Source organism: Chrysochloris asiatica, unplaced genomic scaffold (genome assembly GCF_000296735.1).
Source record: "Chrysochloris asiatica unplaced genomic scaffold, ChrAsi1.0 scaffold00047, whole genome shotgun sequence".
Lineage (NCBI taxonomy): Eukaryota > Metazoa > Chordata > Mammalia > Afrosoricida > Chrysochloridae > Chrysochloris > Chrysochloris asiatica.
Genome location: NW_006408565.1, coordinates 15,952,858 through 15,968,686, shown reverse-complemented (window position 1 = coordinate 15,968,686; position 15,829 = coordinate 15,952,858). Strand labels below are relative to the sequence as shown.

At 47.4% G+C, this 15,829-nt stretch overlaps 1 protein-coding gene across 1 annotated transcript in view; it reads left to right on the top strand.

The window, feature by feature from the left end:
- EPHB2 (EPH receptor B2) overlaps positions 1-15,829 on the top strand; it is a 256,633-nt gene that overhangs the window by 57,810 nt on the left and 182,994 nt on the right. The gene's annotated exons all lie outside the window — the stretch shown is intronic.

The window sequence follows — 15,829 nt, the reverse complement described above, 5'->3', positions numbered from 1 at the left end:
ACATGTTGTTAAGTGCCGTCCCGTAGGTTCCGACTCACAGAGACCCTGTAAAGGGGTTGGTGGGTTTGAACCATCAACCTGGAGGTTCAAAGTGAACTTTTGGTCCAGTGTTTATCCTACAGCATCACACTAGAAGTTGTTGTTAGACACCATCATACCAATTTCAATTCAATGTGACACAGTAAAACTGTCACGCTGGGTTTTCGAGGCTATAAACTGCTTCTCAGAAACCCTATACAGGGTATCTATGAGTTGGAATCCACTCGACAGCAGTTAACAACAACAATCTTTATGAAAGCAAATGGCTAGGTCTTTCTTCCATGGAGCCGCTGGTGATTTCAAACCACCAATCTTTTGGTGAACAGCTGAGCTCTTAACCATTGCAGTATTAGTGTTCCTCATCTGGAAATTAGGATTATGATTATCATTCTGTTCAGATCCAGTTGCCCATCCCACGGTACTCCAGAGAGTTCCTGGGAGCTGTCCTCAGTCTGGTTAGTTTCCAGGTGAATACTGACTGTGCTTCTGGCCTCTCTTGAGCTATAATCTGCTCACGGAAGGCCTTGTGCTCAGAGTTCTGCATGGTGTAGTGGATTACGTGTTGGACTGATAACTACAAGGTCAGCAGTTCAAACCCACCAGCCACTCCATGGGTGAGAGGAAGTTGAGGTTGACTGTTCCCATCAAGAATTACAGTCTTAGAAATCCTAAGAAGCCATTGTACTTGGCTCTTTCGGGTCACTAGAAGTCATTATCAACTTGGTGGCAGGGAATCTCTCTTTCTCACCTGTGAGCAGGTCTTGCTTACTGTGCTCATTTCCCAGATGAGCTCACTGAGGTTGCAGTCTAGAAGGGGGCATAGGGGGAAGGAGAGGACCAGCAGGGAAAGGGTCAGAAACTCTGTCTGTCAGCTGGAGGGAACAGGACTCCCCCACCACACACCTTAACCCTGTCAGAGAAGCAGCCCATCTCCAGTGGGGTGCATACCAGCACAGCAAGATGCTTGAGGTCTCAGATCCAATTTCTCAATTAAAGCAGGAATTCCTGAGCCTGCTCCCAGCGTCAGCAGGTCTGACGGGCTCACTCGAGGCTACCACCACTGCCACCACGGAATTCCTGGCGAGGAGCCCCAGTGTAGGACAAGGGAGTCGCAGACTGGTAGGGCAGAAAGCTGGGCCTAAGTCTGGGTCGTGGCCTGTGGTCTTGTGGCCTCCAGCTTGAGATCGAACCAGTAGAGTCGCAGCAGGGACAGACCCATCATGTTCATATCCAAGGCCACCTGCTCACCATCTGGCATGGCCAGTCCATGTGGCTGGGTAAGATGCTGTTTCCTGGTTCTTGGACCACTTCATTTCACTGAGAAGCCCAACATTGCAGAGCCCCAGCCCAGTCCAGAACCAGGCTAGCAAAGGGAATCAGACATGCTATGGAGGCCCAGAGAAGAAGCCTCTTACCCAAGTGGGCATGTGGGGAGTGGTCAGAAAAGGATTCCTTGAAGAGAAGATGCCTCAGCTAAATCTTAAAGGACAAACAGAGATTTTCCAAGTGTAGAAAGTAGACACTCCGGCATAAGAGACAGCTTGTGCAGAAGCATGTTTAAGGAACTCTTTTTTTTTAACTTTGGGCCTTTGCTCATGCTGATCTGCCTGTTTATATGCCCTAGTCTTTCAGGGAGGGTGATCCAGCAGGAGTATGAACAACCACAAAGACTCTTCAATGGGAGACAGAGATGTGGGCTCAGACTGGCTTCTCATAGTACAGGGAGCTGCAAGTGAGGGCAGAGGCCAGGCCAGCTTACAGAAGACCTTAAATGTCCAAATGGCCTTGATTGTTCCATGAGACAGGTGACAAAGACATCTTCTCCTGCCGCTTCAGCATGAGGTCAGGTTCCTAAGCTGGAAGCCTGAACTATCACAGTTGAGGAAGAAGGGCTTTACCCTTCCAGAATTCCAGCTTTTCCTCTCAGAAACCTTCCATGATTTGGAGTTCCCAGCACAGGCAAGACATCTCCTTTACCATCACCCCTCCATTTGAAGCCTAAGAGGGCTCAGTGCAGGTGATGTGAAGGTCAAGGCCCACCCTGGCCACCTCCCAGAGCAGGTCCTCCCAGCACGTCTTGGAGAACACAAAGACACGCAGGTTGTGGTGGAAATAGCCCGAGTGGGAGTCAGGCAACCTTGGCCCTGCCCATTCCCACTGCCTCATCTGAGACTCTGAACCCGAAGAGGCTCCTTGGGATTGTGGGAGGTGTTTAGGTCAAACAAACCAGAACTCAATTATACCTGCCCCACAGACTTGCAATGGGTCCTGAGTCTCCTAACTTGTCTCCATTGAGCCTCAGTTGGCTTATCTGCAAAATGGGGACAATGATACATCCCTCAAAGGGTTTAAGGTTGAAATGAATTCAGAGGGAATTGCTGAGTCAGTGGTAGAGTTCCCGTCCTCCATGTGGAGACCCGGGTTCCATTCCTGGCCAATGTATCCCAGACATAGCCACAACCTGTCTGTCACTGGAGGCTTATGTGTTGCTCTGATGCCGAACAGGCTTCAGTGGAGTTTCTAGATGAGAATGAACTTGGAAGAAAGGCCTGAATCAGCTCATGGAAACCCATGGATCCCAATGGTATGACCCATAACTGATCAGGGGAAAGGCACAGGATGGGGCAGTATCTCATCCTGTTGTGCATGAAATCGTCATGAGTCAGGGACCAACTTGAAGGCAGCTACCAACAGAAACAACAGATGAATTCAGAAGCCACCCTGGAGGTTCATTTCTTGGCACAATGCCTAGCACATAATAGGTACTTGCTCAGTAAACAGTAACCATACGATGGAGATACAGGGGATAGGATTCCCTCACCTCCTGGCCAGTCTCCTTTCAGCTAGCTCCCCCAGTGTCTTCTCTATCCCAAGACCCACCCATGTTATTTCAGTTTGTGCCCCTTCTTAGGGCTTCCCCAGTCATTGACCCTTCCATGCCTGCTACGTCAGGGGCCCTACTAGCTCACACCAAAAGTTCTCAGGCCTGGCTCATGCCTGGCGTCACCTCTCAGGGTACAAGGCTGTGGAGAATGAACCGTGTCACTGATGATGAAGACATGAGGGCCCTGAACAGAGAGATGATGGTGGGAACTGCTGGACAACCCTCCCATGGACCATTGATGGGCAAGAAAAGGTACCAGCAGAGCTGTGTTTTCACAGCCGCCTGAGATTCCAGGAGCAGCTAGCACATGAGCCCAGGGTTTGAGAGGGAGCAGGCAGAGTCATGCAGAGCAGAGAGAGCACCCCAGTGTGTCTGTCACTGCGCTCACACTGCCGAGGGCCTCCACAGTGGTGGGACCGGAGGGGAGCAATAACTTGGGAGGGATGCAGCCATTCTGGAAACATCTGGCCCCAAGGCAACAGACACTTTCAGAACAAGCAAGGGCTTTGGAGCCATAATCCCCAGGGTAGGATCTTAATTCTACTCTTACTGTGTGGCCTAGGACAGTCCCCTGCTCCTCTCTGATCCAGCCCCAGTTTCCTTACCAATTGTTAAGTGGCATCCAGTTGTCTTTTGACTCATAGGACCCTATGTGACCCAGAATGGATGCATAGGTTTTTCTAGGCTGTAGAGCCATAGAACAAGTACTGGACAGCTAACCGAAAGTTCAGCAGTTCAAAACTACCAACTAATCCTTGCAAACCCTGTACAAAGTTGCTTGTGGGTCAGAATGACTCGATGGCACGTAGTAACAACAGCAATCTTTATGGTAGTAGATTGCCACTGGGTGAGTTTGAACCCTAATCTTTTGATTTGCAGCCAAGTGCTTAACTGTTGTGCCACCAGGGTTAATTTCTTATCAATTATATTGAGAATATAGTGACAGCTGAGTCAGGCCACTCTCACTCAATGACTCAGGATGAACCTTGAGTTAGGATGCCTGTAAGCCTGCCATTTGAGGCTCCTTGTGGTATCTAGAACATTCTCTTTCTTCCAGACTTGTTTTCACCCTTGTTGCAGTTCTCTGAAGTGGCCATGGTCATTTGCTTCTCCAGCCTTTGTACAAGTTGTTCCCTCTGCCTGGAACATGCTTTCTTTCCCTTTCTTTGTCCTTCCCTTCTCCTCCTTTCTTTTGCCTGGCTATTCCCCATTCAATATTTGGGGTTCAGGTGAGGTATCAACCATTTGAGAAGCTCCCACTGACCCCCAAGCAGGATTAGGGTCCCTCCTTTGCTGTGTAGTGGTGTCTGTTTATGTCTCAGGTAACCCTTTCAGGCTCTGTGAGGATGGGACTGAGCCTGGGCTCTGGGGAGAAGAGAGAGGATGGACTTGGACAATGTTTATGACTAATGTGAGGTAGAAAGCCAGGTCAGCAGACCAAGTGAAGGTCCAGTGGAGTGGGCTGTCTGGAGGCAGATTTGGAGACAGCAGGACAGAACCTGGCATGCCAGCCTGAGGAAGGGTCCAAATCTGAGAATTGAATGTGGAGCCTGAAAGGGAACTGGAATTTAGCCTCTAGATATTTTTAGGGCACTGACTAAGGAGCTCTGGTAGTGTAGTGGTTACGAATTGGGCTGCTAACCTCAGGATCAGCAGTTCAAAACTACCAGCTGTTCTGTAGGAGAAAGATGAGGCTTTCTGCTCAGCACTGTAAAGATTTACAGCCTTTGAAGCCCTGTACAGGGTCACTATGAGTCGGAACTGACTCCATGGCACATAACAACAATAACAACAACAGTGGCCTGGCCTGGGGTGGAAACTATGACAGATTTAGGGTTAACTAGCCAGAACCTTGAAGCCAGAGATAATACCTACTATTGATGCTTCATTACCTACCATGTACCTGGCACATAGTTGTTGTTGTTAAGTGTCATCGAGTCGGTTCTGACCCATAGCGACTCTGTATAGGGTTTCCTAGGAGTAATTTGAACTAGCAACCTTGTGATTCAATCCAACTTTGCAGTCCAATGCATTAGCCCACAGCACCATACCAGGACTCTTGGCACATAGTAGGTGTTCAGTAAATGCAGACTGGCTGGATGAGAGAAATGGGTGGATAGATGTCAGTAGATACATAGATATGTAAATGAGTGAGGTGAATGAATGGATAGATGGGTGGGAGGTGGATAGATGATTGGAAAGAAGAAAGGAAAATAAGGAAGGAGGGAGAAGAAGGGACATTGGCTCAGTGGGAAGACAGATCATTGGTTGAATGATACCTAAATGGGATGCTAGATGTTTGAGTGGGTGGATGAATAAGTGGTGGATTATTCGGTAAATGAAATGGTGAACAGATGGATGGAGTAATTGGGAGGGTGGTGAGATGAATGAGTAGATGGGTGGACGTAAGGCAAGATGGTAGAATGATTTCAAAAATGGTGACTTGGGTTGGGTGGTTCAGTGGATCGTTGGATGAGTGAACATGTGGATCGATAAGTAGGTGGGTAGCTTAATGGATGTCAGGATATTTTCATTGAGATTGCAAGGATTGGATAGTTGGAAAAATGAATGGATGGATGGGTGCATGTGTGAGTCAATGGGTGATTGAATGAGTAAAATTTTCATGTGGCTACATGTCTGACATCTTGCCCAGAAGCAGAGGGGTGGTCTGGGTTCTGGGACTTGAGTTAATTGTTCTTCTCTGGGAGGAACCAGTGCCAATGAAACAAATAGATCCAGTCCCAGCAGGTCCTGCAGCAGTCTTGCTAATTGACTCCAACGTCACAGACCCAGCTTGAACTTACAGTGGCCTGGGTCTTACTGATTTATAATTTGCACTCCATTCACAATGAAAAGAGATTTGAAAGAACTTATAATATGACACCTGCATGCAACAGAACAGTTAGAAATCAAGTAAAAAAGAGAGGGGTCACAGAAGTGTGGTTAAAAGAGTACCTGATTCCACTTCTGGATCTGCCACTTACTACTAGCTGTGTGACATTGCACAGGTTGCTTAACCTCTCTGAACCTCATCTCTCTCCCCATGATATCTGTCAAAAGAAAGCATGGGAAGGGGTGGAAAGGTGCTGTTAGTGGGAAGATGGATGGATGAATAGATATGAAAGTAGGATGCTGAACTGTGAGTGGGTAGACGAATGGATGTAGATTAGGAGTGGAATAGTGGATAGAGTGAGAGGGTGAGTGGATGGATGGATGGATGGATGGATGGATGGATGGATGGATAGATGATGGATGGATAAATGGAAGTAGTAATGATTCTATCACATCATGGGCTGTAAACATTAAAGGAGATAAAATAAAAGAGGGCTCCAAAAAGCTCATGGAAAAAAATCTATTATTTTTCTCATTGTATTTGTCCATGAATTTTTTGAAGCCCTTTCATATGTGGTAACTCAGTGCAGTGGTATCTATCTCTCAGTTCAGGAAATAGGTGCCATGACACCAATGGAGTCATTATGGTACCTTTCTCCTGAAGGAAAAATCCAGACACTCGCCCAGTGGTGTAAACAGGAAAGACTACCTGAATCTGAGTCTGGGCTATTATTGCTGTTATATGCCGTCAAGTTTATTTCTACTCGTAGAAGTAAAACCCAAACCAAACCCACTGCTGCTGAATTAATTCCAACTCATAGCAACTTTAGGGGACAAAGTGAGAGTCAAAATTTATCTGCATGCTGGTTGTCTTAACACACCCATTCCTGTCCATGGCTGATGACAAGGTTGAGCATGCACGTAAAATTATTCTGTCAAATAGACGAGTGACGGCGGATTATGTGGCAAATCGGTTGCAAATCAACCATGGCTCTGCCTATAAAATAATCCACGACAGACTTGGGTTTTGAAAAGTTTGTGAGAGATGGGAAACAACTCAGGAAATAGTATAAACAGAAGCATTTGGACATCTGCAAACAAAATTTGGACCGATACTCGAACAAAGGTGGAAGTTTCTTTTAAAAAAAAACATTACTGGTGATGAGACATGAATCCATCACTAGGAGCCTGAGAGTAAAAAGCAGAGTATGAAATGGAAACATCTTCAATCACCAACCAAGAAAAAGCTCAAAAGTCAACCATTAGGTGGAAAATTGATGCTTACAGTTTCCTGGGATTCTCAAGGGCCAGTATTGGAACACTGTCAGGAAAAGCGTTCAACAATCAACAGTGCTCGCTCATTACAGTGAGACACTCTCTGAAGAGCTGAAGCCTGAACTTCATATGAAACACAGAGGATTGCTCCCCAAGGAATTTGTGATCTTGCGTGACAATGCAGATTCACATACCTCTGCCCACACTGTTGACACTGCAAAAACTTTTTGAGGTGTTAAAGAATCTTCCCTATAGTCCTGATATTGCTCCATTGGACTTTCATCTGTTTGGTCCCCTGAAAGCAGCCCTTCAAGGATGACAATTCAACTCTGATGAAGAGGTGTACTCATGGCTCGCAACTCAGCCTTAAAACATTTTTTTTAATAAGGGAATACGAAAGCTTGTCGACAGATGGACAAATTGTATTGAAAAGCAAAGAGATTATGTTGAAAAATGATGTATTTGTCTTTTCTAAAAGTTGATTAAAATAAATTTTACAGCCAGGGTGCAGATAATTTTTGATTCACCCTTGTAGAACCTCCCTATAGGGGGTCTGAGGTTGTAAATCTTTACAGAAGCAGACTGACTCATCTTTATCCTGAAGCACATCTGGTGGGTTCAAACTGCTGACATTCTGTTAACCCACTGCATTACCAGGGTTCCTTTTTCACAGCAGTAACCCCATTGCCATCGAGTTGATTCTGACTCATAGCAACCCTACGAAGAGTTTCGGAGTTGTAAATCTTTACAGAAGCAGAAAGCCTTTCTTTCTCTGGTATAGTGTCTGGTGGATTCAAACTGCTGGCCTTGTAGTTAGCAGCTCACTATACCATGAGGGCTCCTCTTCTCATAGCAACGTGGTTGTTAAATGCTAGCAAGTCAGTTCCAACCCATACCAACCCTGTATAGGGTTTCCAAGGAGCAGCTGGTAAGCTTGAACCACCAACCTTGCAATTCAAACCAACCTTGCAGTCCAGCACATTAATCCACAGCGCCACACCACTGGGGATGTGGGTGGGACTTGGAGTGGTTTTAATAGAGGCTATAGGACTACCACAGTGACCTAAACAACCTGCCCACAAGGTTGAGGGGTCAGTGAATAAAACACAGGTGTAGGGCAGGGTGACAAATGTGATGATGGGAGACATGCATAGGACTGTGGGAGCCCAGGTGCTGGGGTCATCCAGAAAGGCTCCTCAGAGGAGGTGGCATTTGAGATGGGTGGTATTTGTCCAGGCAGGTCAGCGGAGAAGGCACTTTGCTGGGAGAAGGAACAGTGCTTTCAGTACCAGACCCCAGAGTGGGAAGTTGGCCCAGTGGGCAGAGAGGAAATGCAAAACACTTAACAATCACTCAGAAAGGGTGCCTAGTAAACAGCTGGGGACCCAGACCTCCTTACTTCATTAGCCTAGGGTGAGTGGATGGATGGATGGATGGATCACTCAGAAAGGGTGCCTAGTAAACAGCTGGGGACCCAGACCTCCTTACTTCATTAGCCTACAACTTTCTAAGTGATCACTCCTCTGTGCTGATAGTTCCTACCTCATTGGCTCACTCTCATAACACGACAGAGTAAGGCATCTGGCACACAGTAGGTCCTTAGTAAAGGCTAGCTGCATAATGTAAAAAAAAAAAAAAAAAAAATTATTTTTACTACTGACTCATAAGAGTTGTGGGAAGGGTCTGTGGAATCGTTTAAGTGAAAGGGCTTTAGAAATTAAAAAACCACTGGAGAAAAGCTGACTGCAAGAGGCAACCTGGTGTTTTGGGAAGGCTGGAGGGCAATAGGCCTGGATTCCATTTCTGACTTGCTGTGTGACCCTGAGCAAGTCACCTAACCTCTCGGAGCTTGAGTTTCCTTATGTCTAAAATAGGACCAGCCACAGGTGTCCGCGGGGCTGTCATGAGGACTGAAGGCTCTCTTATGTGGACAGGGCTGTTTCCATTCCTGCCTCCCTTCTTTCCTTCCTCATCAAGAGCCCTGGTGTTCATTTACCGCCCACCCCACCCCCCAGCAACCCTTTCCCAGACCCCCATCCATCATCCTGTCCTTTGCGGAGGTTAAGTGGGTCCCCAAGCTGCGAATCCAAACTCTCCTGAAGCCCCGGCCGCACAATACGGCCCGCTGTTAGTGTGCAGCCCGGCTGGTCCCAAGGATTGGGTTTCAGCTGGGGCGGCCGGCGCTGGCAGATGCCCAGGCCAGCGGCAGGCAGGCGGTGGAGGAGCCGGCGTCGCAGGGACCCCTCCGCCCAGGCCTGAGAAAACACAAGCAGGCTCCAGGCAGGGAACCGAGGCAGACCGAGCAGGCCTCCAAGAGGCAGGAAGACAAGGAGGAGTATGTGCTTGGAGAGGCCTAAGCAGAAGGATTTTGCATTAGAAGGGTCCCCTTTCTGGGAGCCTGAGAGCTGAGTGGGGTGGGGCGGGGGATCATACTGGAAAAACAACGTGCTGCCTGTTGGCAGGTTTCACTTTAAAACTTCAGCCTCCAGGAGCTGCCTAGGACTTCTCTGGCATCAACACCCCGACTCTATTTGCCTTGTTTTGAGCTGATTTCAGAGGGAAACCCATTCAGATTGACCTAGGTTCAAATCCTGGCTCTGGTTCTTTCTGGTATTGTGACTTTGGGAAGATCCTTTAGCCTCTCTGGGCTCAGTTTCCACAGCTGCAGGATGACGATGGTCATCTGATTTTTGCAGGGTGTGCCATTAGGATTTAACCAGGTGGCTTCTAGGATTAAAGGGAGTCAAGTGCTGCCCTGCCCTCTCCTGGATGCACGGCCTTGGGTCAGTCCTTGTTCTCTCCGAGCCTCGTTCTCTTGATAAACTTATTCTGGGATGGCATGTTCATCACCATTGTCTCTGCACATGATAAAAACCCTTTGCACCCACATCACAGATTTTGTCATGTCCAGTTTGCAGATGATGTAACTGAGGCTCAGAGAAGTGGCTTTCCCAGGTCTCCCAGATTATCAGTGGCCTTGACCTTGTCTTCCAACTCCTGACTGCTGCTTCCTCTTGGAATCTTTGCTCTGGACCGTGGAGAGTTCTCTGACTCCTAGTCATTGAATGACCAGGTCAGACCCCCAAAACACTGGCTGCCATCTTACTCAGGCCATAGTGTAGCAGACAGCCCTGGGTTCAAGTCACTTCAGCCCCATTAGCTGCTGGGAAGAACACAGAGTAGCACCTGTTGCTTGGGCCATACGCCAGGCTGATTTGCTGCCTGGAGCGCGAGCCACTGGCCAGGGCCAAGGCAGAGACCCTCAGAAACAGAATGAAGCCATCCGTCTTCAGCTTGAACCTCTCTAGCTGGCTCCCAGCTCCAGTTTAATTTCTACTGCCAGGGCCATTCTGTGGTCCAACAGTTCTCAGAACCAGTACATCACTACCTTCCTCAGGAATCCTCCATGGCTCCCTACTGTCTATGGGACAAGATCCGAACTCCTTAGCCCCACATTCAAGGCTCTACACATTCTGGCTTCATCCTGGTCTTTTCACAACCATCCATGGAACATTTTGCTCCAGCCACATGGGACAGATGCACTAGCATGTACTTCTGATGTACTTCTAGGGGTGGTGGTTAAGAACATGGGCCTTAGTGTCAGATGGTCATGGCCTAAATAAACAACCTTTCCAAACTTTAGTTTTCTGTCTGTAATGGGGCTAACAAAATATCTAAAGCCCTACCCCAGAGCTTCTCAGAGGACCAGTCAGTTGGCTTTACTATTACCCAGACTGCTCCTAAAATATCATTCCTCTGCACCTATTTTTCTGTTGTACCTTCTACCTGGTGCATCCTCCCCTCTTCTCCCAACTCCACTGCTACCTCCTTAGAGATGCCTTTCAGAGTAAATTCCTTCTTCTCAGGGTTTCCTGCTTCCAACCTGGACCTCTCCCTGCACTGTGTGCACAGTCTGAGACTCCTTGAAGAAAAAGACCCCACTGAGCTGTTTCTGCATCCCCAGAGCCTGGCACACATTAGGTGAAGTAGACGTTCATTGAATGACCAGGACCTTGTTACTTAACCCTGCCAGAGAGAGGGAAGTCAGGGATGACTGCCAGGAAGATGGGACCTGGGAGTCAAGTCTTGAAGATAAGTTAGCCAGGCTAGCAAGGGAAGAAGGGCCGAAAAATCAGAAGGGGGTCAAGCCATAGTGCCTTCTGCAAGCAGAAGGAAATGCAGGATGGCAGGACAAAGAGAGCAGCTAGAAGGAAATGGAGCGGATGCAGTCAGCAGGGGCCTTGGATGCCTTGCTGAGGTACTGGGATTTTATTCTGCAGGCAACCTGAAGAGTAGTAAGCTTGGTTAAGACACAATCAGACATGAGCTTTAGAAAGATCACCTAATTTCTGCATGGAGGCCAAATTTACCTACTGTGTGCCAAGTCCAGTTCTAGGGATATAGTGGCTGTACTTCTTCCATGACAGACTTGTTTTTCTGGCAGTCCGTGGTACTTTTAATATTCTTCTCCAACACCATAATTCAAATGCATCAATTCTTCTATGGTCTTCCTTAACTTTCACAATGCAGATGAGACTATTGAAAATGCCATGGCTTTGGTCAGGCGCATCTTAGTCCTCAAACTGCTGTCTTTGATCTTGAGCACTTTAAAGAGGTCTTATGCAGTAGATTTGCCTAATGCAATGAGTCGTTTGATTTCTTGACTGTTGCTTCCATGAATGTTGATTATAGATCCAAGCAAAATGAAGTCTTGGATAATTTCAATCTTTTCCCCATTTATCATATTGTTATTTATTGATCCAGTTGTGAATGCTTTTGTTTTCTTTACATTGAGATGCAATCCATATTGAAGGCTGTAATCTTTGATCTTCATCAGTTAAGTATTTTATGTCCTTTTCACTTCCAGCAAGCAAAGTTGTATCATCTGTATGTCACAAATTGTTAATGAGACTTCCTTATTAACATAGTCCTGATACTATGTTCTTCTACATTTAATCCAGAGTCTCAGATTATTTGCTCAGCGTACAGACTGAATAAGTATAGTGAAAAGATACCACCTTGGCTCATGCCTTTCCTAATTTTAAACCGTTCAGTATCTCTGTGTTCTGTTCTAACTACTGCCTCGTGGTCTATGTACAGTTTCCTCATGAGCACAATTAAGTGTTGTGTCCCATCTTGGTGACCATGAAATCTACCTCCTGGTCTATGGGTAAGCCCGGCTAAAGCTTAGCTCTCCCCATTACTATCTTCAGGGCATGCTTGTCAATGAAGTGCTTACTCTGCCAGGTCAGACTTTAAGGCCCCATCTTGCACAGGTTGGATTCTCTGATGGATTTCACCTGTTAATTCCAGGAATGAGTCTCAAGGAAGTTACACAAGTGGGGTCGTGCTTGTCAGTGATGCTTTAATAAAGTTCCAGTGGTAACTGACTTACCCTTCTTTCAGTGTGATACATACTCCATTGAAATTCCACCCACTCTCCAAGTCATCACCGTCTGGCTTCTTGATGCCCTGAAGGAGGACTCAGTCACCTCAATGATTCTGCAGCTTCCTCAGTTTCTCAGCATGTTCCCTGTCCTCATGAGACTGATGAAGAAAATAGTTGGCCAAATTTTCTAGGATCACATCATTGCAGTGGAAGTAGAAAGACACAGTAGACAAACTGTAGGAGGTATCGAAGCTTCTGGTTGACCTGGTGGTTGATGGTGGTTGCCGAGTTCCGACTGTAGTTCTGATGTATTTCTAGGGGGATGTGGTTGTTATGGTGGTGGAGGCTGCTCATCACTGAAGGCCTTGGGACATCCAAGGGAGCTGCTCCTCGGGGGAGGGCCAGCTGGAAGCAGCCAGTTGAGGCAAGTTTCTGCTCAAGCACTGTTGAAGCAGGTGACTTTAATTCTTACAATAACCCATTTTATAGATGCAGAAAGCAAGGCCCAGTTATACTAGGGATTATCAGAGCCAGGGTTCTAACCTGGAGAGAGTCTGTCCCACCTTGAGGCTGCTCTCCACCACTACCCCGCCAACCGCCCCTTCCTGCCGATACAGAGGGAGAGAATAAACGTACACACAGCCCTGGTGATTTCTCAGATTTTGGTTTCGTGTTATTTGTTTTGTAAAGCTATAGTTTATAAGTGTTCTACAAATAACACACATGAGGAAATAGACAAATGTAGGTTCAAATCCCAGCCCTGCCTATGAGTTCTTATGCAGGCTGCTTTGATTCTCTGACCTCAGTTTCTGCATCTGTAAAATGGGGGTGACAACAGTATGTACAGGAGTCCTGGTGACACAAAGGCTCTGCTACTAACCCACCTAGAGACTGTGTGGACAAAGGACCTGACTGGCAATCCGTTTCTGTAAAGATTACAACCAAGAAGAAAACCCTGTGGAGCAGTTTTCTGTCTCACATGGGTTGCCGTGAGTTAGTATGGACCCGAAGACAAGTGATAACATCAACAGTACCAACATCAATACCAACACTACAGGTTGTCATGGCCTGAAATGACAGTTAGAGAGCCCAGAGCCCGGCACATAATTGGTGCTGAGAGAAATTCCCTCCTCGTGATTCTGAAACAGTCTCATACTGTCAGGGGTGCAGACACATAGAAGAAAAAAAGAGTTCTGACTGAAGAACAGATCTGGCAGAGCTGACCAGAAGAGAGGCTTGGGGAGCAGGGGCGATCACATGGCCCAGCCTGAAAGCAGGGGGCCTTGGTAGTGTCTGCATGGGCCCCTGAGCAGCTAACGACTTCAGTGTGTCTCCCCTTTTAACTCAAGTATTTCTGAAATGCACACTGCTCGTTCACACATAGCCAGAGGGGCCGGCGGCCTCCACAGCCCATGCAATGAGGCCTCCTGATTGCTTTCTTCTGTGCCGTCTTCAGGAAGGCGAGGGGCTGCTGAGCACTGGGGCTGGGGCCAACACCGCTCCCATGGCCCAAATCCTGTTTTCTCACTGAGGAGGCCAGTTGGCCTGGCTGGAGGCCCTGGTCCAGCCTTCGCCAAAAGGCTAAGAATCTGTGTGGCCTCAGTTTCCTTATCTGTCCACTGGGACTTTTTTTAAAAATGGGCCTGGGAACTGACCCTCCCAGAGGATGAGTGCAAGTGAAGTGATAATGTTAGACAGGATGAGAGTAGGTGGTACCAGGGAGGCCTACCATGAGGTAGGCAGAGGGGCTTGTCCAGCCAGGTGACGTTTCATGAGTAACCTGCTCACCCTCTCCTCTCTCACTCCCTGTCCCACCCTTCACCCACCACTTAATCCCAGGAGTCCCTGTGTGGCACAATTAAGCACTTGACTACAAGCTGCAAAGTTGGTAGTTTGAACCCACCCTGAAGCGATTCAGAAGACAGGCCTGGTGACTGGCTTTCAAAAGTTCTACTCTACATACAACACGAAGGCAGCCAACAACAACCACCTAACTTTGCCCACATGATCCCCATTGCCTTCCATGCCCCTCCCACTTGGTGTCACTGACTCCCTCCTAATTCATTCTTTAAGCCTCCACTCAAGTGTCTCTTCCTCCAAGACATCTTCCCTAAAATTGTCATTCTCCTCTTCACGGCCAATTCCCATAACCCGCAACATCCCTTCCACATCACCGTGGCAGTCTTTGTCGTAAGGCATGGTGATTAATTGTCTGTGTACAGTGAAAATCACTCCCATTGCATGAGGGATTGTCACTGTCACAGTGGGGATGAGGATGGGGACATTTCCAGCATATCAGAGGCAGCTCATTGGAGCCTAGTGGTCCCCGAAATAGGTTCATTACCTTTAGAAGGTAGTTGCAGATAAACATCTTTAATTGTGGTGTGTTTATTTCTCATCTTTTTATGGCAAGTGATATTGGTTTTCCATGAATAATAATGAAGACTTTTTGCCTCTTTAAAATGTACTTAAGAAAAAATAGGAGTCAATTGGAAGAAGAATAGTAGCAAATAATTGTACCGGTGGTGGGTAGAAATAGTCAAAATCATGAATGTTGACTATATGAATGGCTCTGGTTTGGGTAAAAGTTGCTCTGGTAGCGTAGTGGTTACGAATCGGGCTGCGAACTTCACGGCCAGCAGTTCGAAACTACCAGCTGTTCTGTGGGAGAAAGATGAGGCTTTATGCTCCCGTAAGGATTTACAGCCTCGGAAACCCTGTACAGGGTCGCTATGAGTCGGAACCGACTCCACGGCACATCACAACAACAGCTTGGATAACCTTGGTGGAGTCCTGTGGATCAGGGAAATTCAGCGTTTGGCTAAAGACCTACTGTGTATCTATTGGGCCCCAGAACCAGGACCAGACACCTGCCCTTCATGGGACCACAGACCACTGGAAGAGACTGGCAAACAGGGCCAATATCTCCAAGTAGCAGGGCATCTAGAAACCTCAGCAGCTGGCAGCATTATTACAGCTGCAGGGGGTGTCGTGGATGCAGGAGGACTTCCCAGGAGAGGTGACAACCAACGTGAGCTGAGACTTCAGGAATGAGGAGAATTTGTGCAAGGCAGGAGGGGGAGAAGGTCACAATCAGAACCCCTGGAGCACAGCTTGGGAATGGAGTAGCTGTGTGACCTTGGGCAAGTTATTGAGCCTTTCTAGGCCATAGTTTTCCCATCTGTGAAATGGGACAATATCAGCTACTTCTTGGCATTGTTGTGAGAATGTTGGTGAGAGCATCTGTGAAGGAATCACCCCCTTCTCACCCTAGATTTTCAGGGTGATGATTGGATTAGAGGGGAGATGTCTGTGTTAGAGAGAGGAGGTAGGAAGCGCTGATGGTGGAAACAGATCTCGGCTTCCTGAACAGCCCTGCCGCCTGAAGCAAGAAATGCTAACTCCACTTT